The sequence below is a fragment of the Eucyclogobius newberryi genome, unplaced genomic scaffold (genome assembly GCF_026437365.1).
Source record: "Eucyclogobius newberryi isolate DKJ021-1_F unplaced genomic scaffold, fEucNew1.0.hap1 SCAF_86, whole genome shotgun sequence".
Lineage (NCBI taxonomy): Eukaryota > Metazoa > Chordata > Actinopteri > Gobiiformes > Gobiidae > Eucyclogobius > Eucyclogobius newberryi.
The window spans coordinates 240001-262500 of NW_027316528.1; the positions used below are offsets into that span (position 1 = coordinate 240001).

At 51.6% G+C, this 22500-nt stretch overlaps 12 non-coding genes and 2 pseudogenes across 12 annotated transcripts; all 14 read right to left on the reverse strand.

Annotated features, from left to right (window-relative positions):
* Positions 1-5902: 5902 nt before the first annotated feature.
* Positions 5903-6021, reverse strand: LOC140352668 (5S ribosomal RNA). Its single transcript, XR_011925578.1, has one exon. It is a non-coding gene; the product is annotated as a 5S ribosomal RNA (ribosomal RNA).
* A 152-nt stretch (positions 6022-6173) lies between these two features.
* On the reverse strand, positions 6174-6292 carry LOC140352669 (5S ribosomal RNA). The gene has a single exon (XR_011925579.1). It is a non-coding gene; the product is annotated as a 5S ribosomal RNA (ribosomal RNA).
* Positions 6293-6444: 152 nt separating this feature from the next.
* LOC140352670 (5S ribosomal RNA) lies at positions 6445-6563 on the reverse strand. Its single transcript, XR_011925580.1, has one exon. It is a non-coding gene; the product is annotated as a 5S ribosomal RNA (ribosomal RNA).
* A 158-nt stretch (positions 6564-6721) lies between these two features.
* On the reverse strand, positions 6722-6840 carry LOC140352818 (5S ribosomal RNA). Its single transcript, XR_011925723.1, has one exon. It is a non-coding gene; the product is annotated as a 5S ribosomal RNA (ribosomal RNA).
* Positions 6841-6998: 158 nt separating this feature from the next.
* LOC140352507 (5S ribosomal RNA) lies at positions 6999-7117 on the reverse strand (annotated as a pseudogene).
* A 166-nt stretch (positions 7118-7283) lies between these two features.
* On the reverse strand, positions 7284-7402 carry LOC140352671 (5S ribosomal RNA). The gene has a single exon (XR_011925581.1). It is a non-coding gene; the product is annotated as a 5S ribosomal RNA (ribosomal RNA).
* A 6607-nt stretch (positions 7403-14009) lies between these two features.
* Positions 14010-14128, reverse strand: LOC140352896 (5S ribosomal RNA). The gene has a single exon (XR_011925797.1). It is a non-coding gene; the product is annotated as a 5S ribosomal RNA (ribosomal RNA).
* A 587-nt stretch (positions 14129-14715) lies between these two features.
* Positions 14716-14834, reverse strand: LOC140352897 (5S ribosomal RNA). The gene has a single exon (XR_011925798.1). It is a non-coding gene; the product is annotated as a 5S ribosomal RNA (ribosomal RNA).
* Positions 14835-16076: 1242 nt separating this feature from the next.
* LOC140352912 (5S ribosomal RNA) lies at positions 16077-16195 on the reverse strand. The gene has a single exon (XR_011925812.1). It is a non-coding gene; the product is annotated as a 5S ribosomal RNA (ribosomal RNA).
* Positions 16196-16346: 151 nt separating this feature from the next.
* On the reverse strand, positions 16347-16465 carry LOC140352672 (5S ribosomal RNA). Its single transcript, XR_011925582.1, has one exon. It is a non-coding gene; the product is annotated as a 5S ribosomal RNA (ribosomal RNA).
* Positions 16466-16616: 151 nt separating this feature from the next.
* Positions 16617-16735, reverse strand: LOC140352875 (5S ribosomal RNA). The gene has a single exon (XR_011925778.1). It is a non-coding gene; the product is annotated as a 5S ribosomal RNA (ribosomal RNA).
* A 151-nt stretch (positions 16736-16886) lies between these two features.
* LOC140352877 (5S ribosomal RNA) lies at positions 16887-17005 on the reverse strand. Its single transcript, XR_011925779.1, has one exon. It is a non-coding gene; the product is annotated as a 5S ribosomal RNA (ribosomal RNA).
* Positions 17006-17156: 151 nt separating this feature from the next.
* Positions 17157-17275, reverse strand: LOC140353039 (5S ribosomal RNA; annotated as a pseudogene).
* Positions 17276-17431: 156 nt separating this feature from the next.
* Positions 17432-17550, reverse strand: LOC140352674 (5S ribosomal RNA). The gene has a single exon (XR_011925584.1). It is a non-coding gene; the product is annotated as a 5S ribosomal RNA (ribosomal RNA).
* Between the last annotated feature and the right edge of the window lie 4950 nt (positions 17551-22500).

Consider the following 22500-nt stretch of genomic DNA (forward strand, 5'->3'; position numbering starts at 1 on the left):
AAACAAGTATTTACATATATTTACATGAATGTACAGACATACATGACACACAAGGGCAAGGGAATAGGATACACAAGGGCAGGGGGAGACGAGACAAAAAATTACAGAAAATCAAACACACAATCATTCTCCAAACATTCTTCAGTGATGGGGGGTGATGCCGTGGTTGGGGGGGGTGATGCCGGGGTCAGAAGAGGATGTCCAGGTTTCCAGAGGGTGTGAGGTGGATCAGGGTGTTGTGGGGGACGAGGTGGGTGATGAACCGGTGCTCTGCTGCCATGTGGAGGTGTCGGAGGTGTGCGGCCAAGAGTCCTTTGAAGATGGGCCAGGGTGCTGCTGTTTTATTGTCACGGAGATGGATGTTCCTGTTGAGATATAATGTGTACCGGGCTATGGAGAGGGTTAGTCGGGCGAGATGGGTGTTGGCTCCAGAGCGACTCTGTCCGGGACCAAAGAGGAGGAGCCAGGGCTCCTGGTCGTCCCCTCCTAGGGCCGCCGGCGGTGGGAGCCTCCAGGACAGCCTCCGAGCGAGGAGGTCCTGCAGTCGGGACCAGAACGGGCGGACGGCCGGGCAGGTGTACAGCATGTGCTCCAGGGTCTCGGGGGGTCCGTGGCACACGGGGCAGTCCGCAGCGTAGCTGTCGGGAAGAAATGCGTGCAGTGCTGCGGATGTAAAGACGATCCTGTGTCTAAATCTGAAGTCAAAATGACCTACGTTATGTGGGGTGTACCAATTAAAGATGTTGGCCCAGATGGTTGCGATGGTGCGTGCGGGGAATGTTAATGACCATTTGTGTTCCGAGGCGGGACGCCCGAGCACTCCTGGCAACAACAACTGATACAGGATGCGGGTGGGTAGGTCTGTGAAAATCCTAAACCTCCCCGTGCTAACAAATACATTAAAATTCAACTTACCTGTCGTGCTCCCCATTTGGCCCAAAGTGCTTCCCCAATGCCTGACCAGATTCCTGTTAAAAATACTTACCATACCACTAATATACTTTTTCCTAAACACTTTACCTGCTAACCTAAAACACTTCCCTATGTAATCTACACTAAAATTACCTTTCACGTCAAATACCTTACCTACATATTCCAGCCCAGCCTCCTCCATCGCCCCACTGATCATGCACTCGCGCTTCCCGGGGGGAGCGGAGAGCAAGTCAGGGTTATGACGGAGGGGCATGTGCGCGAGACCCTCACCGCTGTCTGGAACCGCCACAGTCAGGGGCCTGAAAGTCCTCCACGCCTCCAAGAGTTCCCTCTCGAAGGGGGGGAGGCCTTCCAGGACCGAAACAGGGGGCAACAAACACAAATTATAAACACCAAACTTACCTAGACTATTAACAAACTCACCTATATAATCCTTCCATGGAGCATCTACCTCAACGTCTAGAAATTTCCGAATTGTTTTCAGCCTGAAGGCCTTCTTCCTTAACTCTAAATCTGCTAACTTTAAACCTCCCTGATCGTACTCACCTATCATAACCTTATGTGCAATAAAGCCCCTCTCACGATTCCACAAAAAGTGGTTTATCACTAACCTTAATTTGTTAGCATAGACCCCCGGCAGGCCGTACACGGAGAGTGCATGGTTCAACATGGACATGCACAAAGAATTTACAACTAAGACTTTACCTTTTAATGTCAGATTACGACGTCTCCAAAAATTCAAGCGCGCTGTAATTTTCTCGCACAAAGGCGACCAAAGTGCAGTACGACACGCCTCCTCGTCTCTGCCCAGGGGGACGCCGAGGACCTTGTAGGAGTCCCCGGCCTCCCGGAGCTGGACAGGGAGAGGAACAGGCGTGACGCTGCCGCAAAATTTAACCGTGGTTTTATCGAAATTGATTTTGGCCCCTGAAGCGAGGCCGTAAACATTGAGCACGTGGAGAGAGGCGTTCAGGCTCTCCACGTCTCGGAGGATCAGATTCGTGTCATCTGCGTACTGAAAAATTTTGACTTCCCTACCCGCAGGCGTGGTCAGTCCCCTCACCGCCGCGTCCGCCCTCAACATGGCCGCCAAAGGCTCAGCGGCGATGCTGTAGAGGAGCGACGAGAGGGGACAGCCCTGCCTGACTGATCTTTTTAAGGGGAAAGAGTCAGTTAGAAACCCGTTGACTTTGACCTTACTGACCGCAAAGGAATAGATGAGCTGTAGCCAATTAACAAACCGTTCGCCGAAACCTAACTTACCTAATACAGTCCAGAGGAACGAATGCTCAACTCTGTCGAACGCCTTGTTAAAGTCTACACTAACGTGAATACCACCGGTCGCGTGCATCTGCCGAAGGAGATATCTCAGAGACAAAACTGTGTCTGAGATGTCCCTCCCGGGGACGCTGTAGGCCTGCGAGGGGTGTATGACGGATCCAATCACACGCTTTAACCTACCTGCTAATACCTTTGCTAAAATTTTATAGTCTACGTTCAAAAGGCTAATGGGCCTGTAGTTGGCGAGGCTGCTCCTGTCGCCCTTCTTAAAAAGCAGAGTGACGACACTCATCGCAAAACCATCGCCAACTCTACTCTCACTCTCAAAATCCTGATATAATAGGAGTAGGATCGGAGCTAACCTGGAAGCGAAACGCTTGAAAAACTCACAGGTTAGTCCGTCCTCTCCGGGGCTTTTTCCTGTATTTAAACTCTTGACTGCAGCCTCTATCTCCATGAGAGACAGAGGCGCGTCGCACAGCTCCCTAGCCTCCCTGCTCAGTGTGCGCTCCAGAGCACCTACAGCCTGGTCTAAAGCCTGCTCTGCCACTCCGTCTGAACTAAAAAGCCTACTATAGAAATCCTGCGCTGTCTCTAAAACCTCACTTACCTCGGAAACAATCTTACCTGTCTTATCTATCAACTTATCTATGTGCATCTTTCCCTGTGTAACCTTCTCACAGCCGAAGAAGAACGCTGTCGAGCGTTCTCCTTCGACTGTGTGTCTGGCTTTTGCCCTCAAAATTGCACCCTGACACCTACTTACCTCCAGCTGCTCCAGCTCAGCGCGCACCACCAGGTACTCTGGATCCACAGGGCCAGTGGTGGAAGCTGCGCCCTGGTCCAGGACCTGCAGGCGCTGGCGGAGAGCGGTCTCCCTCCTGGTCGACAGCCACGCCTTGTGTTTGCTGTAATTGACACAGAGCTTTTTAATGCGTGTTTTTGCCGTCGGCCACCAATCGACCACGCTGTCGATCAGCTCCAGCTCCATGTCAAATACATCAAACAAAAAGTCCATTTTCCTACAAAAAGTTTCATCACCGAGGATGGAGCTGTTTAGGACCCACAGTCCTCCATTCCTCGGTGATGAAACTAACCCAAAATAAATATCTAAAGTGGAGTGATCACTCAAGCCTGACCACTTGTAGGAAGCACCACTGACTCTCTGTGCCAGGTCTGAGGAGGCAAAACAGAGGTCAATGCGGGACTGCTTCAGGACGCCCTGGACGACCTGCCGCCTGGAGAAATCCTTCAGGAAGGGGTGGACGAACCGCCACACCTCCGTCAGGTTCCTGCTGGCGGCTTCTTCCAACAGGGCTGTCCTGGCAGTGCTGTTTTTAAAAGAGTTGTTAATGCCGATGTCTGTCTTGCAAAGTGTTGTATTAAAGTCACCGATTATGATTGTATTGTCGTTCGCAAAGCGAAATATTTTTTTGAAGAATTGCCTCCTCAGACCATCATCGTTCGGGGCGTAGATGTTAATTAGTCTGAACTTCACTGTGTCCGTGAAGTCCAGGACCAGGAAGGAGCCCTCTGGGTCGGCGTGTACCAGGGTGGGTTGGCCTAAGACACCAGGCCTCACCACCGTGGCCACACCGCGCGAGCACGCCGTGCCCAGGGCCCAAAATACAGAGCCTACTCCCATGCTCCGCACTTGTTGCGCGTGGCTGACATCCCAGTGCGTTTCTTGGATGCAGAGCACGTCCCACTTGGAAAAGTGTAACGCGCTCTGCATCCGCACTGGGCTCCGCAGGCCGCCTGCGTTCCAAGAGGACAAGGAGAACGCCATTAAGAGGAGACCTTGGAGGATGTAACCCATCTTTTATTTAGACTTCTTTTTGGCGCCCGTCGCATCCGACTGCCACACTCTTTTTCTGACTTCACGGGTGGAGAAATCCATGAAGTCATCATTAAAAACAGTCTCGAGCTCACCTCGTGGGGCAGAGCTGCGTGTGGAGGATGGTGGGTTGATGGAGCTTTCTGCTGGCGCTTTTGAAGTGGTTGGAACGGAGGAGGCAGAGCCGCTCTCAGCAGCAGCGCCCTCTCCGTCTCCTGCCACCTGCTTCCTGCGTCTTGCCCCTTTCTTATCCTTCTTCTCCACCTGTCCCCTCTTACCACCGTCCGACTGGAGCTTGGGATCATCACCCAGCCCTGTGGTGATGTCCCCCCCTTTGGAGGTAAGATGCGGGGCCTGTCCCGCACCCATCCTCCTCCCGGGTTCAGCCTCTTCCTCCACGGGCTTAGGAGTTGGACCCTCACGAGTCCCCTCCCTCTGGTCAGGAGGAGCAGTTTGTCCTGCTCCCACCTTCCCAGACGCCAGCGCTGAGCCGAGCACCATCTCCAGTGCGACGGGCGCCTCCTCGTCTGAGGAGTCAGAGGAGCAAGAGGAGCCAGACACCTCTGGCTCCCCTGACTCCTCCACAGCCTCCTCCTCCAAAAACTCCTCTACTTCGGAGAGAGCAGTTGCGGGCACGTTCTGGGCCACGTCACTGCTCTCTCCTCCAATGGCGTCCTCCCTGTCCTCCCCTCTGTCCTCCCCTCTGTCCTCCTCTCTGTCACCCGCACCACACGGACATAAGTGGCGGAACATGCGGCACTCTCTGCACTTCGGGGCCCGCTGCGCGACGCACTCGCGCGCGTAATGCCCCTGGCTCCCGCAGTTGCGGCACAGAAAGTCAGGGCACTCCCTCAGAATATGGCCAGGCTGGAGACACCCCCTACACACCCGCACCTGCCTGTCGTGTATTACCCTGAAGTACTCGGGGCCCCCCGCGGTGTCAAACCTGACAGAATACGGTAAGGACTGCACCGTGTCCGTGAACCTTACCCGTACAAACCTGGTGCCGTCCGCCACGTTCGTCCCCGGCCACATTCTCCTCCTCACCTCGGAGACCGCAGAGACCCCCCAGGCGTAGAGCTTGGCCAGGATCTCCTCGTCCTCGATATAAGCCGGCAGCCCCATGAAGGACACGACCAGCTCATCCACCGAGATGTCACGGGCGTGAACCCTGACTCCTCCAATGCAGTACCCGTCCAGGAGCCGCTCCTTCGCTTTAGTGGTACTGACGGTTACTTCATATTTGTCCTTCGAGATGAGTCTGCACGCTACTATGGAGCCGCACACCTCCTGAGTCGATTTCAAAAAAGCTAGTGGCGTGATTTGTGCTCCCTCCGTCAACTCCAACACCACAGTGAGTTCTTTCATAAATTTCATTCTTCTTTCTTCGTTCTTTCTATTATTTACAGATTCTTTCAAACTTTGTCTTGCCTTTGTCGTGTCCATTCCAGTGTCCGATGCCGTGTTGTCCGTCCTTTGAGCCATGCTCACAAAAAACAAAAAATCCACCTCCCAGTAAGTTTACTGGGAGGGGAACAAACAAAAGAACTGAAAAAAGTAAATGAAAATGACCAAAATAACGATTAAAAACTCAAAAAAAACTCCCAAACCTCCAGCTCCAGACCATGCAGCACACCACAAATTGCACGCACCTGCACTGATTGCAAAGGGGCTGGTCCAGGGTGGTATGGCCGTGAGCGAAATGTTCCAGGTCAAAACGGCCTTTTTTATATCAAACACTGTCTTTTCGTGAAGAGTACCTTCACGCCACTTGCTCGGTCAAATTTGGGATATCTCAATGAAAAACTTCTTTTTTTTTTTTTTTTTTTGACAGGTGAAAAAGTGTGAAAATGCTCACAGCACCTGGTATTCCCAGGCGGTCTCCCATCCAAGTACTAACCAGGCCCAACCCTGCTTGGCTTCCGAGATCAGACGAGATCGGGCTGGTCCAGGGTGGTATGGCCGTGAGCGAAATGTTCCAGGTCAAAACGGCCTTTTTTATATCAAACACTGTCTTTTCGTGAAGAGTACCTTCACGCCACTTGCTCGGTCAAATTTGGGATATCTCAATGAAAAACTTCTTTTTTTTTTTTTTTTTTTGACAGGTGAAAAAGTGTGAAAATGCTCACAGCACCTGGTATTCCCAGGCGGTCTCCCATCCAAGTACTAACCAGGCCCAACCCTGCTTGGCTTCCGAGATCAGACGAGATCGGGCTGGTCCAGGGTGGTATGGCCGTGAGCGAAATGTTCCAGGTCAAAACGGCCTTTTTTATATCAAACACTGTCTTTTCGTGAAGAGTACCTTCACGCCACTTGCTCGGTCAAATTTGGGATATCTCAATGAAAAACTTCTTTTTTTTTTTTTTTTTTTGACAGGTGAAAAAGTGTGAAAATGCTCACAGCACCTGGTATTCCCAGGCGGTCTCCCATCCAAGTACTAACCAGGCCCAACCCTGCTTGGCTTCCGAGATCAGACGAGATCGGGCTGGTCCAGGGTGGTATGGCCGTGAGCGAAATGTTCCAGGTCAAAACGGCCTTTTTTATATCAAACACTGTCTTTTCGTGAAGAGTACCTTCACGCCACTTGCTCGGTCAAAATTGGGATATCTCAATGAAAAACTTCTTTTTTTTTTTTTTTTTTTTTTTTTGACAGGTGAAAAAGTGTGAAAATGCTCACAGCACCTGGTATTCCCAGGCGGTCGCCCATCCAAGTACTAACCAGGCCCAACCCTGCTTGGCTTCCGAGATCAGACGAGATCGGGCTGGTCCAGGGTGGTATGGCCGTGAGCGAAATGTTCCAGGTCAAAACGGCCTTTTTTATATCAAACACTGTCTTTTCGTGAAGAGTACCTTCACGCCACTTGCTCGGTCAAAATTGGGATATCTCAATGAAAAACTTCTTTTTTTTTTTTTTTTTTTTTTTTTGACAGGTGAAAAAGTGTGAAAATGCTCACAGCACCTGGTATTCCCCGGCGGTCGCCCATCCAAGTACTAACCAGGCCTAACCCTGCTTGGCTTCCGAGATCAGACGAGATCGTGCTGGTCCAGGGTGGTATGGCCGTGAGCGAAATGTTCCAGGTCAAAACTCGTATAAACGGCTTTTTTTGCATCAAACACTGTCTTTTCGTGAAGAGTACCTTCACGCCACTTGCTCGGTCAAAATTGGGATATCTCAATGAAAAACTTTTTTTTTTTTTTTTTTTTTTTTTTGACAGGTGAAAAAGTGTGAAAATGCTCACAGCACCTGGTATTCCCAGGCGGTCTCCCATCCAAGTACTAACCAGGCCCAACCCTGCTTGGCTTCCGAGATCAGACGAGATCGGGCTGGTCCAGGGTGGTATGGCCGTGAGCGAAATGTTCCAGGTCAAAACGGCCTTTTTTATATCAAACACTGTCTTTTCGTGAAGAGTACCTTCACGCCACTTGCTCGGTCAAAATTGGGATATCTCAATGAAAAACTTCTTTTTTTTTTTTTTTTTTTTTTTTTGACAGGTGAAAAAGTGTGAAAATGCTCACAGCACCTGGTATTCCCAGGCGGTCGCCCATCCAAGTACTAACCAGGCCCAACCCTGCTTGGCTTCCGAGATCAGACGAGATCGGGCTGGTTTTTTTTTTTTTTTATCTTTTATTATCAAAAACATCTTAAAACAAGTATTTACATATATTTACATGAATGTACAGACATACATGACACACAAGGGCAAGGGAATGGGATACACAAGGGCAGGGGGAGACGAGACAAAAAATTACAGAAAATCAAACACACAATCATTCTCCAAACATTCTTCAGTGATGGGGGGTGATGCCGTGGTTGGGGGGGGTGATGCCGGGGTCAGAAGAGGATGTCCAGGTTTCCAGAGGGTGTGAGGTGGATCAGGGTGTTGTGGGGGACGAGGTGGGTGATGAACCGGTGCTCTGCTGCCATGTGGAGGTGTCGGAGGTGTGCGGCCAAGAGTCCTTTGAAGATGGGCCAGGGTGCTGCTGTTTTATTGTCACGGAGATGGATGTTCCTGTTGAGATATAATGTGTACCGGGCTATGGAGAGGGTTAGTCGGGCGAGATGGGTGTTGGCTCCAGAGCGACTCTGTCCGGGACCAAAGAGGAGGAGCCAGGGCTCCTGGTCGTCCCCTCCTAGGGCCGCCGGCGGTGGGAGCCTCCAGGACAGCCTCCGAGCGAGGAGGTCCTGCAGTCGGGACCAGAACGGGCGGACGGCCGGGCAGGTGTACAGCATGTGCTCCAGGGTCTCGGGGGGTCCGTGGCACACGGGGCAGTCCGCAGCGTAGCTGTCGGGAAGAAATGCGTGCAGTGCTGCGGATGTAAAGACGATCCTGTGTCTAAATCTGAAGTCAAAATGACCTACGTTATGTGGGGTGTACCAATTAAAGATGTTGGCCCAGATGGTTGCGATGGTGCGTGCGGGGAATGTTAATGACCATTTGTGTTCCGAGGCGGGACGCCCGAGCACTCCCGGCAACAACAACTGATACAGGATGCGGGTGGGTAGGTCTGTGAAAATCCTAAACCTCCCCGTGCTAACAAATACATTAAAATTCAACTTACCTGTCGTGCTCCCCATTTGGCCCAAAGTGCTTCCCCAATGCCTGACCAGATTCCTGTTAAAAATACTTACCATACCACTAATATACTTTCTCCTAAACACTTTACCTGCTAACCTAAAACACTTCCCTATGTAATCTACACTAAAATTACCTTTCACGTCAAATACCTTACCTACATATTCCAGCCCAGCCTCCTCCATCGCCCCACTGATCATGCACTCGCGCTTCCCGGGGGGAGCGGAGAGCAAGTCAGGGTTATGACGGAGGGGCATGTGCGCGAGACCCTCACCGCTGTCTGGAACCGCCACAGTCAGGGGCCTGAAAGTCCTCCACGCCTCCAAGAGTTCCCTCTCGAAGGGGGGGAGGCCCTCCAGGACCGAAACAGGGGGCAACAAACACAAATTATAAACACCAAACTTACCTAGACTATTAACAAACTCACCTATATAATCCTTCCATGGAGCATCTACCTCAACGTCTAGAAATTTCCGAATTGTTTTCAGCCTGAAGGCCTTCTTCCTTAACTCTAAATCTGCTAACTTTAAACCTCCCTGATCGTACTCACCTATCATAACCTTATGTGCAATAAAGCCCCTCTCACGATTCCACAAAAAGTGGTTTATCACTAACCTTAATTTGTTAGCATAGACCCCCGGCAGGCCGTACACGGAGAGTGCATGGTTCAACATGGACATGCACAAAGAATTTACAACTAAGACTTTACCTTTTAATGTCAGATTACGACGTCTCCAAAAATTCAAGCGCGCTGTAATTTTCTCGCACAAAGGCGACCAAAGTGCAGTACGACACGCCTCCTCGTCTCTGCCCAGGGGGACGCCGAGGACCTTGTAGGAGTCCCCCGCCTCCCGGAGCTGGACAGGGAGAGGAACAGGCGTGACGCTGCCGCAAAATTTAACCGTGGTTTTATCGAAATTGATTTTGGCCCCTGAAGCGAGGCCGTAAACATTGAGCACGTGGAGAGAGGCGTTCAGGCTCTCCACGTCTCGGAGGATCAGATTCGTGTCATCTGCGTACTGAAAAATTTTGACTTCCCTACCCGCAGGCGTGGTCAGTCCCCTCACCGCCGCGTCCGCCCTCAACATGGCCGCCAAAGGCTCAGCGGCGATGCTGTAGAGGAGCGACGAGAGGGGACAGCCCTGCCTGACTGATCTTTTTAAGGGGAAAGAGTCAGTTAGAAACCCGTTGACTTTGACCTTACTGACCGCAAAGGAATAGATGAGCTGTAGCCAATTAACAAACCGTTCGCCGAAACCTAACTTACCTAATACAGTCCAGAGGAACGAATGCTCAACTCTGTCGAACGCCTTGTTAAAGTCTACACTAACGTGAATACCACCGGTCGCGTGCATCTGCCGAAGGAGATATCTCAGAGACAAAACTGTGTCTGAGATGTCCCTCCCGGGGACGCTGTAGGCCTGCGAGGGGTGTATGACGGATCCAATCACACGCTTTAACCTACCTGCTAATACCTTTGCTAAAATTTTATAGTCTACGTTCAAAAGGCTAATGGGCCTGTAGTTGGCGAGGCTGCTCCTGTCGCCCTTCTTAAAAAGCAGAGTGACGACACTCATCGCAAAACCATCGCCAACTCTACTCTCACTCTCAAAATCCTGATATAATAGGAGTAGGATCGGAGCTAACCTGGAAGCGAAACGCTTGAAAAACTCACAGGTTAGTCCGTCCTCTCCGGGGCTTTTCCCTGTATTTAAACTCTTGACTGCAGCCTCTATCTCCATGAGAGACAGAGGCGCGTCGCACAGCTCCCTATCCTCCCTGCTCAGTGTGCGCTCCAGAGCACCTACAGCCTGGTCTAAAGCCTGCTCTGCCACTCCGTCTGAACTAAAAAGCCTACTATAGAAATCCTGCGCTGTCTCTAAAACCTCACTTACCTCGGAAACAATCTTACCTGTCTTATCTATCAACTTATCTATGTGCATCTTTCCCTGTGTAACCTTCTCACAGCCGAAGAAGAACGCTGTCGAGCGTTCTCCTTCGACTGTGTGTCTGGCTTTTGCCCTCAAAATTGCACCCTGACACCTACTTACCTCCAGCTGCTCCAGCTCAGCGCGCACCACCAGGTACTCTGGATCCACAGGGCCAGTGGTGGAAGCTGCGCCCTGGTCCAGGACCTGCAGGCGCTGGCGGAGAGCGGTCTCCCTCCTGGTCGACAGCCACGCCTTGTGTTTGCTGTAATTGACACAGAGCTTTTTAATGCGTGTTTTTGCCGTCGGCCACCAATCGACCACGCTGTCGATCAGCTCCAGCTCCATGTCAAATACATCAAACAAAAAGTCCATTTTCCTACAAAAAGTTTCATCACCGAGGATGGAGCTGTTTAGGACCCACAGTCCTCCATTCCTCGGTGATGAAACTAACCCAAAATAAATATCTAAAGTGGAGTGATCACTCAAGCCTGACCACTTGTAGGAAGCACCACTGACTCTCTGTGCCAGGTCTGAGGAGGCAAAACAGAGGTCAATGCGGGACTGCTTCAGGACGCCCTGGACGACCTGCCGCCTGGAGAAATCCTTCAGGAAGGGGTGGACGAACCGCCACACCTCCGTCAGGTTCCTGCTGGCGGCTTCTTCCAACAGGGCTGTCCTGGCAGTGCTGTTTTTAAAAGAGTTGTTAATGCCGATGTCTGTCTTGCAAAGTGTTGTATTAAAGTCACCGATTATGATTGTATTGTCGTTCGCAAAGCGAAATATTTTTTTGAAGAATTGCCTCCTCAGACCATCATCGTTCGGGGCGTAGATGTTAATTAGTCTGAACTTCACTGTGTCCGTGAAGTCCAGGACCAGGAAGGAGCCCTCTGGGTCGGCGTGTACCAGGGTGGGTTGGCCTAAGACACCAGGCCTCACCACCGTGGCCACACCGCGCGAGCACGCCGTGCCCAGGGCCCAAAATACAGAGCCTACTCCCATGCTCCGCACTTGTTGCGCGTGGCTGACATCCCAGTGCGTTTCTTGGATGCAGAGCACGTCCCACTTGGAAAAGTGTAACGCGCTCTGCATCCGCACTGGGCTCCGCAGGCCGCCTGCGTTCCAAGAGGACAAGGAGAACGCCATTAAGAGGAGACCTTGGAGGATGTAACCCATCTTTTATTTAGACTTCTTTTTGGCGCCCGTCGCATCCGACTGCCACACTCTTTTTCTGACTTCACGGGTGGAGAAATCCATGAAGTCATCATTAAAAACAGTCTCGAGCTCACCTCGTGGGGCAGAGCTGCGTGTGGAGGATGGTGGGTTGATGGAGCTTTCTGCTGGCGCTTTTGAAGTGGTTGGAACGGAGGAGGCAGAGCCGCTCTCAGCAGCAGCGCCCTCTCCGTCTCCTGCCACCTGCTTCCTGCGTCTTGCCCCTTTCTTATCCTTCTTCTCCACCTGTCCCCTCTTACCACCGTCCGACTGGAGCTTGGGATCATCACCCAGCCCTGTGGTGATGTCCCCCCCTTTGGAGGTAAGATGCGGGGCCTGTCCCGCACCCATCCTCCTCCCGGGTTCAGCCTCTTCCTCCACGGGCTTAGGAGTTGGACCCTCACGAGTCCCCTCCCTCTGGTCAGGAGGAGCAGTTTGTCCTGCTCCCACCTTCCCAGACGCCAGCGCTGAGCCGAGCACCATCTCCAGTGCGACGGACGCCTCCTCGTCTGAGGAGTCAGAGGAGCAAGAGGAGCCAGACACCTCTGGCTCCCCTGACTCCTCCACAGCCTCCTCCTCCAAAAACTCCTCTACTTCGGAGAGAGCAGTTGCGGGCACGTTCTGGGCCACGTCACTGCTCTCTCCTCCAATGGCGTCCTCCCTGTCCTCCCCTCTGTCCTCCCCTCTGTCCTCCTCTCTGTCCTCCTCTCTGTCACCCGCACCACACGGACATAAGTGGCGGAACATGCGGCACTCTCTGCACTTCGGGGCCCGCTGCGCGACGCACTCGCGCGCGTAATGCCCCTGGCTCCCGCAGTTGCGGCACAGAAAGTCAGGGCACTCCCTCAGAATATGGCCAGGCTGGAGACACCCCCTACACACCCGCACCTGCCTGTCGTGTATTACCCTGAAGTACTCGGGGCCCCCCGCGGTGTCAAACCTGACAGAATACGGTAAGGACTGCACCGTGTCCGTGAACCTTACCCGTACAAACCTGGTGCCGTCCGCCACGTTCGTCCCCGGCCACATTCTCCTCCTCACCTCGGAGACCGCAGAGACCCCCCAGGCGTAGAGCTTGGCCAGGATCTCCTCGTCCTCGATATAAGCCGGCAGCCCCATGAAGGACACGACCAGCTCATCCACCGAGATGTCACGGGCGTGAACCCTGACTCCTCCAATGCAGTACCCGTCCAGGAGCCGCTCCTTCGCTTTAGTGGTACTGACGGTTACTTCATATTTGTCCTTCGAGATGAGTCTGCACGCTACTATGGAGCCGCACACCTCCTGAGTCGATTTCAAAAAAGCTAGTGGCGTGATTTGTGCTCCCTCCGTCAACTCCAACACCACAGTGAGTTCTTTCATAAATTTCATTCTTCTTTCTTCGTTCTTTCTATTATTTACAGATTCTTTCAAACTTTGTCTTGCCTTTGTCGTGTCCATTCCAGTGTCCGATGCCGTGTTGTCCGTCCTTTGAGCCATGCTCACAAAAAACAAAAAATCCACCTCCCAGTAAGTTTACTGGGAGGGGAACAAACAAAAGAACTGAAAAAAGTAAATGAAAATGACCAAAATAACGATTAAAAACTCAAAAAAAACTCCCAAACCTCCAGCTCCAGACCATGCAGCACACCACAAATTGCACGCACCTGCACTGATCTTAAAGTATAGACTTCCCTGCCCTCCGGCGAGGGGAAGCCCCCGTTTCAAGACTGCTGCTGCTCCCTTTTTTCCCATGAAGGACGAGACTTAGACTGCAATTGTTCCTTGAACATGGAGGAATAGTCTTATACTGCCGAGGCTGTCGCTATTCCCTTTCCCCATGGAGGACCAGTATTGCGCTGTTGCTTTTCCTTTCTCATGGAAGAACAGTCTGACACAGCCCAGTTCTCACCTGGAGTTACCAGTTCTCGCCATATACAACCAGGGAGGACCAGTTTTACGTGCTGCTGTTCCTTGCATCATGGAGGGATAGTCTTAGACTGCCAGACCGTCGCTGCTGTTCCCTTTGTTCCCATGGAGTACCAGTCTTAGACCGCTACTGTTCCTGATCATGGAGGAATAGTCTTAGACTGCCGAGGCTGTTGCTATTCCCTTTGTTCCCATGGAGGACCAGTATTTGTGCTGTTGCTGTTCCTGATCATGGAGGAACAGTCTTAGGCTGCCGAGGCTGTTGCTATCCCCTTTGTTCCCATGGAAAGGACAAGTCTTAGGCTCTACTGTTCCTGTGTGTAATGGGGGTAGTTTTGCTCACAGCACCTGGTATTTCAAGGAGGTCTCCCATCCAAGTACTAACCAGGCCCAGCCCAGCTTAGCTTCCGAGATCAGACGAGATCGGGCGGGTCCAGGGTGGTATGGCCGTGAGCCTAAAGTATAGACTTCCCTGCCCTCCGGCGAGGGGAAGCCCCCGTTTCAAGACTGCTGCTGCTCCCTTTTTTCCCATGAAGGACGAGACTTAGACTGCAATTGTTCCTTGAACATGGAGGAATAGTCTTATACTGCCGAGGCTGTCGCTATTCCCTTTCCCCATGGAGGACCAGTATTGCGCTGTTGCTTTTCCTTTCTCATGGAAGAACAGTCTGACACAGCCCAGTTCTCACCTGGAGTTACCAGTTCTCGCCATATACAACCAGGGAGGACCAGTTTTACGTGCTGCTGTTCCTTGCATCATGGAGGGATAGTCTTAGACTGCCAGACCGTCGCTGCTGTTCCCTTTGTTCCCATGGAGTACCAGTCTTAGACCGCTACTGTTCCTGATCATGGAGGAATAGTCTTAGACTGCCGAGGCTGTTGCTATTCCCTTTGTTCCCATGGAGGACCAGTATTTGTGCTGTTGCTGTTCCTGATCATGGAGGAACAGTCTTAGGCTGCCGAGGCTGTTGCTATCCCCTTTGTTCCCATGGAAAGGACAAGTCTTAGGCTCTACTGTTCCTGTGTGTAATGGGGGTAGTTTTGCTCACAGCACCTGGTATTTCAAGGAGGTCTCCCATCCAAGTACTAACCAGGCCCAGCCCAGCTTAGCTTCCGAGATCAGACGAGATCGGGCGGGTCCAGGGTGGTATGGCCGTGAGCCTAAAGTATAGACTTCCCTGCCCTCCGGCGAGGGGAAGCCCCCGTTTCAAGACTGCTGCTGCTCCCTTTTTTCCCATGAAGGACGAGACTTAGACTGCAATTGTTCCTTGAACATGGAGGAATAGTCTTATACTGCCGAGGCTGTCGCTATTCCCTTTCCCCATGGAGGACCAGTATTGCGCTGTTGCTTTTCCTTTCTCATGGAAGAACAGTCTGACACAGCCCAGTTCTCACCTGGAGTTACCAGTTCTCGCCATATACAACCAGGGAGGACCAGTTTTACGTGCTGCTGTTCCTTGCATCATGGAGGGATAGTCTTAGACTGCCAGACCGTCGCTGCTGTTCCCTTTGTTCCCATGGAGTACCAGTCTTAGACCGCTACTGTTCCTGATCATGGAGGAATAGTCTTAGACTGCCGAGGCTGTTGCTATTCCCTTTGTTCCCATGGAGGACCAGTATTTGTGCTGTTGCTGTTCCTGATCATGGAGGAACAGTCTTAGGCTGCCGAGGCTGTTGCTATCCCCTTTGTTCCCATGGAAAGGACAAGTCTTAGGCTCTACTGTTCCTGTGTGTAATGGGGGTAGTTTTGCTCACAGCACCTGGTATTTCAAGGAGGTCTCCCATCCAAGTACTAACCAGGCCCAGCCCAGCTTCTCTTTTCATAGACTTCCCTGCCCTCCGGCGAGGGGAAGCCCCCGTTTCAAGACTGCTGCTGCTCCCTTTTTTCCCATGAAGGACGAGACTTAGACTGCAATTGTTCCTTGAACATGGAGGAATAGTCTTATACTGCCGAGGCTGTCGCTATTCCCTTTTCCCCATGGAGGACCAGTATTGCGCTGTTGCTTTTCCATTCTCATGGAAGAACAGTCTGACACAGCCCAGTTCTCACCTGGAGTTACCAGTTCTCGCCATATACAACCAGGGAGGACCAGTTTTACGTGCTGCTGTTCCTTGCATCATGGAGGGATAGTCTTAGACTGCCAGACCGTCGCTGCTGTTCCCTTTGTTCCCATGGAGTACCAGTCTTAGACCGCTACTGTTCCTGATCATGGAGGAATAGTCTTAGACTGCCGAGGCTGTTGCTATTCCCTTTGTTCCCATGGAGGACCAGTATTTGTGCTGTTGCTGTTCCTGATCATGGAGGAACAGTCTTAGGCTGCCGAGGCTGTTGCTATCCCCTTTGTTCCCATGGAAAGGACGAGTCTTAGGCTCTACTGTTCCTGTGTGTAATGGGGGTAGTTTTGCTCACAGCACCTGGTATTTCAAGGAGGTCTCCCATCCAAGTACTAACCAGGCCCAGCCCTGCTTAGCTTCCGAGATCAGACGAGATCGGGCTGGTCCAGGGTGGTATGGCCGTGAGCGAAATGTTCCAGGTCAAAACGGCCTTTTTTATATCAAACACTGTCTTTTCGTGAAGAGTACCTTCACGCCACTTGCTCGGTCAAAATTGGGATATCTCAATGAAAAACTTCTTTTTTTTTTTTTTTTTTGACAGGTGAAAAAGTGTGAAAATGCTCACAGCACCTGGTATTCCCAGGCGGTCTCCCATCCAAGTACTAACCAGGCCCAACCCTGCTTGGCTTCCGAGATCAGACGAGATCGGGCTGGTCCAGGGTGGTATGGCCGTGAGCGAAATGTTCCAGGTCAAAACGGCCTTTTTTATATCAAACACTGTCTTTTCGTGAAGAGTACCTTCACGCCACTTGCTCGGTCAAAATTGGGATATCTCAATGAAAAACTTCTTTTTTTTTTTTTTTTTTGACAGGTGAAAAAGTGTGAAAATGCTCACAGCACCTGGTATTCCCAGGCGGTCTCCCATCCAAGTACCAACCAGGCCCAACCCTGCTTGGCTTCCGAGATCAGACGAGATCGGGCTGGTCCAGGGTGGTATGGCCGTGAGCGAAATGTTCCAGGTCAAAACGGCCTTTTTTATATCAAACACTGTCTTTTCGTGAAGAGTACCTTCACGCCACTTGCTCGGTCAAAATTGGGATATCTCAATGAAAAACTTCTTTTTTTTTTTTTTTTTTGACAGGTGAAAAAGTGTGAAAATGCTCACAGCACCTGGTATTCCCAGGCGGTCTCCCATCCAAGTACCAACCAGGCCCAACCCTGCTTGGCTTCCGAGATCAGACGAGATCGGGCTGGTCCAGGGTGGTATGGCCGTGAGCGAAATGTTCCAGGTCAAAACGGCCTTTTTTATATCAAACACTGTCTTTTCGTGAAGAGTACCTTCACGACACTTGCTCGGTCAAAATTGGGATATCTCAATGAAAAACTTCTTTTTTTTTTTTTTTTTTGACAGGTGAAAAAGTGTGAAAATGCTCACAGCACCTGGTATTCCCAGGCGGTCTCCCATCCAAGTACCAACCAGGCCCAACCCTGCTTGGCTTCCGAGATCAGACGAGATGGGGCTGGTCCAGGGTGGTATGGCCATGAGCGAAATGTTCCAGGTCAAAACGGCCTTTTTTATATCAAACACTGTCTTTTCGTGAAGAGTACCTTCACGCCACTTGCTCGGTCAAAAGTGGGATATCTCAATGAAAAACTTCTTTTTTTTTTTTTTTTTTTTTTTGACAGGTGAAAAAGTGTGAAAATGCTCACAGCACCTGGTATTCCCAGGCGGTCTCCCATCCAAGTACTAACCAGGCCCAACCCTGCTTGGCTTCCGAGATCAGACGAGATCGGGCTGGTCCAGGGTGGTATGGCCGTGAGCGAAATGTTCCAGGTCAAAACGGCCTTTTTTATATCAAACACTGTCTTTTTGTGAAGAGTACCTTCACGCCACTTGCTAGGTCAAAATTGGGATATCTCAATGAAAAACTTCTTTTTTTTTTTTTTTTTTTTTTTGACAGGTGAAAAAGTGTGAAAATGCTCACAGCACCTGGTATTCCCAGGCGGTCTCCCATCCAAGTACCAACCAGGCCCAACCCTGCTTGGCTTCCGAGATCAGACGAGATGGGGCTGGTCTTTTTTTTTTTTTTTTTTTTTTATCTTTTATTATCAAAAACATCTTAAAACAAGTATTTACATATATTTACATGAATGTACAGACATACATGACACACAAGGGCAAGGGAATGGGATACACAAGGGCAGGGGGAGACGAGACAAAAAATTACAGAAAATCAAACACACAATCATTCTCCAAACATTCTTCAGTGATGGGGGGTGATGCCGTGGTTGGGGGGGGTGATGCCGGGGTCAGAAGAGGATGTCCAGGTTTCCAGAGGGTGTGAGGTGGATCAGGGTGTTGTGGGGGACGAGGTGGGTGATGAACCGGTGCTCTGCTGCCATGTGGAGGTGTCGGAGGTGTGCGGCCAAGAGTCCTTTGAAGATGGGCCAGGGTGCTGCTGTTTTATTGTCACGGAGATGGATGTTCCTGTTGAGATATAATGTGTACCGGGCTATGGAGAGGGTTAGTCGGGCGAGATGGGTGTTGGCTCCAGAGCGACTCTGTCCGGGACCAAAGAGGAGGAGCCAGGGCTCCTGGTCGTCCCCTCCTAGGGCCGCCGGCGGTGGGAGCCTCCAGGACAGCCTCCGAGCGAGGAGGTCCTGCAGTCGGGACCAGAACGGGCGGACGGCCGGGCAGGTGTACAGCATGTGCTCCAGGGTCTCGGGGGGTCCGTGGCACACGGGGCAGTCCGCAGCGTAGCTGTCGGGAAGAAATGCGTGCAGTGCTGCGGATGTAAAGACGATCCTGTGTCTAAATCTGAAGTCAAAATGACCTACGTTATGTGGGGTGTACCAATTAAAGATGTTGGCCCAGATGGTTGCGATGGTGCGTGCGGGGAATGTTAATGACCATTTGTGTTCCGAGGCGGGACGCCTGAGCACTCCCGGCAACAACAACTGATACAGGATGCGGGTGGGTAGGTCTGTGAAAATCCTAAACCTCCCCGTGCTAACAAATACATTAAAATTCAACTTACCTGTCGTGCTCCCCATTTGGCCCAAAGTGCTTCCCCAATGCCTGACCAGATTCCTGTTAAAAATACTTACCATACCACTAATATACTTTTTCCTAAACACTTTACCTGCTAACCTAAAACACTTCCCTATGTAATCTACACTAAAATTACCTTTCACGTCAAATACCTTACCTACATATTCCAGCCCAGCCTCCTCCATCGCCCCACTGATCATGCACTCGCGCTTCCCGGGGGGAGCGGAGAGCAAGTCAGGGTTATGACGGAGGGGCATGTGCGCGAGACCCTCACCGCTGTCTGGAACCGCCACAGTCAGGGGCCTGAAAGTCCTCCACGCCTCCAAGAGTTCCCTCTCGAAGGGGGGGAGGCCCTCCAGGACCGAAACAGGGGGCAACAAACACAAATTATAAACACCAAACTTACCTAGACTATTAACAAACTCACCTATATAATCCTTCCATGGAGCATCTACCTCAACGTCTAGAAATTTCCGAATTGTTTTCAGCCTGAAGGCCTTCTTCCTTAACTCTAAATCTGCTAACTTTAAACCTCCCTGATCGTACTCACCTATCATAACCTTATGTGCAATAAAGCCCCTCTCACGATTCCACAAAAAGTGGTTTATCACTAACCTTAATTTGTTAGCATAGACCCCCGGCAGGCCGTACACGGAGAGTGCATGGTTCAACATGGACATGCACAAAGAATTTACAACTAAGACTTTACCTTTTAATGTCAGATTACGACGTCTCCAAAAATTCAAGCGCGCTGTAATTTTCTCGCACAAAGGCGACCAAAGTGCAGTACGACACGCCTCCTCGTCTCTGCCCAGGGGGACGCCGAGGACCTTGTAGGAGTCCCCGGCCTCCCGGAGCTGGACAGGGAGAGGAACAGGCGTGACGCTGCCGCAAAATTTAACCGTGGTTTTATCGAAATTGATTTTGGCCCCTGAAGCGAGGCCGTAAACATTGAGCACGTGGAGAGAGGCGTTCAGGCTCTCCACGTCTCGGAGGATCAGATTCGTGTCATCTGCGTACTGAAAAATTTTGACTTCCCTACCCGCAGGCGTGGTCAGTCCCCTCACCGCCGCGTCCGCCCTCAACATGGCCGCCAAAGGCTCAGCGGCGATGCTGTAGAGGAGCGACGAGAGGGGACAGCCCTGCCTGACTGATCTTTTTAAGGGGAAAGAGTCAGTTAGAAACCCGTTGACTTTGACCTTACTGACCGCAAAGGAATAGATGAGCTGTAGCCAATTAACAAACCGTTCGCCGAAACCTAACTTACCTAATACAGTCCAGAGGAACGAATGCTCAACTCTGTCGAACGCCTTGTTAAAGTCTACACTAACGTGAATACCACCGGTCGCGTGCATCTGCCGAAGGAGATATCTCAGAGACAAAACTGTGTCTGAGATGTCCCTCCCGGGGACGCTGTAGGCCTGCGAGGGGTGTATGACGGATCCAATCACACGCTTTAACCTACCTGCTAATACCTTTGCTAAAATTTTATAGTCTACGTTCAAAAGGCTAATGGGCCTGTAGTTGGCGAGGCTGCTCCTGTCGCCCTTCTTAAAAAGCAGAGTGACGACACTCATCGCAAAACCATCGCCAACTCTACTCTCACTCTCAAAATCCTGATATAATAGGAGTAGGATCGGAGCTAACCTGGAAGCGAAACGCTTGAAAAACTCACAGGTTAGTCCGTCCTCTCCGGGGCTTTTCCCTGTATTTAAACTCTTGACTGCAGCCTCTATCTCCATGAGAGACAGAGGCGCGTCGCACAGCTCCCTATCCTCCCTGCTCAGTGTGCGCTCCAGAGCACCTACAGCCTGGTCTAAAGCCTGCTCTGCCACTCCGTCTGAACTAAAAAGCCTACTATAGAAATCCTGCGCTGTCTCTAAAACCTCACTTACCTCGGAAACAATCTTACCTGTCTTATCTATCAACTTATCTATGTGCATCTTTCCCTGTGTAACCTTCTCACAGCCGAAGAAGAACGCTGTCGAGCGTTCTCCTTCGACTGTGTGTCTGGCTTTTGCCCTCAAAATTGCACCCTGACACCTACTTACCTCCAGCTGCTCCAGCTCAGCGCGCACCACCAGGTACTCTGGATCCACAGGGCCAGTGGTGGAAGCTGCGCCCTGGTCCAGGACCTGCAGGCGCTGGCGGAGAGCGGTCTCCCTCCTGGTCGACAGCCACGCCTTGTGTTTGCTGTAATTGACACAGAGCTTTTTAATGCGTGTTTTTGCCGTCGGCCACCAATCGACCACGCTGTCGATCAGCTCCAGCTCCATGTCAAATACATCAAACAAAAAGTCCATTTTCCTACAAAAAGTTTCATCACCGAGGATGGAGCTGTTTAGGACCCACAGTCCTCCATTCCTCGGTGATGAAACTAACCCAAAATAAATATCTAAAGTGGAGTGATCACTCAAGCCTGACCACTTGTAGGAAGCACCACTGACTCTCTGTGCCAGGTCTGAGGAGGCAAAACAGAGGTCAATGCGGGACTGCTTCAGGACGCCCTGGACGACCTGCCGCCTGGAGAAATCCTTCAGGAAGGGGTGGACGAACCGCCACACCTCCGTCAGGTTCCTGCTGGCGGCTTCTTCCAACAGGGCTGTCCTGGCAGTGCTGTTTTTAAAAGAGTTGTTAATGCCGATGTCTGTCTTGCAAAGTGTTGTATTAAAGTCACCGATTATGATTGTATTGTCGTTCGCAAAGCGAAATATTTTTTTGAAGAATTGCCTCCTCAGACCATCATCGTTCGGGGCGTAGATGTTAATTAGTCTGAACTTCACTGTGTCCGTGAAGTCCAGGACCAGGAAGGAGCCCTCTGGGTCGGCGTGTACCAGGGTGGGTTGGCCTAAGACACCAGGCCTCACCACCGTGGCCACACCGCGCGAGCACGCCGTGCCCAGGGCCCAAAATACAGAGCCTACTCCCATGCTCCGCACTTGTTGCGCGTGGCTGACATCCCAGTGCGTTTCTTGGATGCAGAGCACGTCCCACTTGGAAAAGTGTAACGCGCTCTGCATCCGCACTGGGCTCCGCAGGCCGCCTGCGTTCCAAGAGGACAAGGAGAACGCCATTAAGAGGAGACCTTGGAGGATGTAACCCATCTTTTATTTAGACTTCTTTTTGGCGCCCGTCGCATCCGACTGCCACACTCTTTTTCTGACTTCACGGGTGGAGAAATCCATGAAGTCATCATTAAAAACAGTCTCGAGCTCACCTCGTGGGGCAGAGCTGCGTGTGGAGGATGGTGGGTTGATGGAGCTTTCTGCTGGCGCTTTTGAAGTGGTTGGAACGGAGGAGGCAGAGCCGCTCTCAGCAGCAGCGCCCTCTCCGTCTCCTGCCACCTGCTTCCTGCGTCTTGCCCCTTTCTTATCCTTCTTCTCCACCTGTCCCCTCTTACCACCGTCCGACTGGAGCTTGGGATCATCACCCAGCCCTGTGGTGATGTCCCCCCCTTTGGAGGTAAGATGCGGGGCCTGTCCCGCACCCATCCTCCTCCCGGGTTCAGCCTCTTCCTCCACGGGCTTAGGAGTTGGACCCTCACGAGTCCCCTCCCTCTGGTCAGGAGGAGCAGTTTGTCCTGCTCCCACCTTCCCAGACGCCAGCGCTGAGCCGAGCACCATCTCCAGTGCGACGGACGCCTCCTCGTCTGAGGAGTCAGAGGAGCAAGAGGAGCCAGACACCTCTGGCTCCCCTGACTCCTCCACAGCCTCCTCCTCC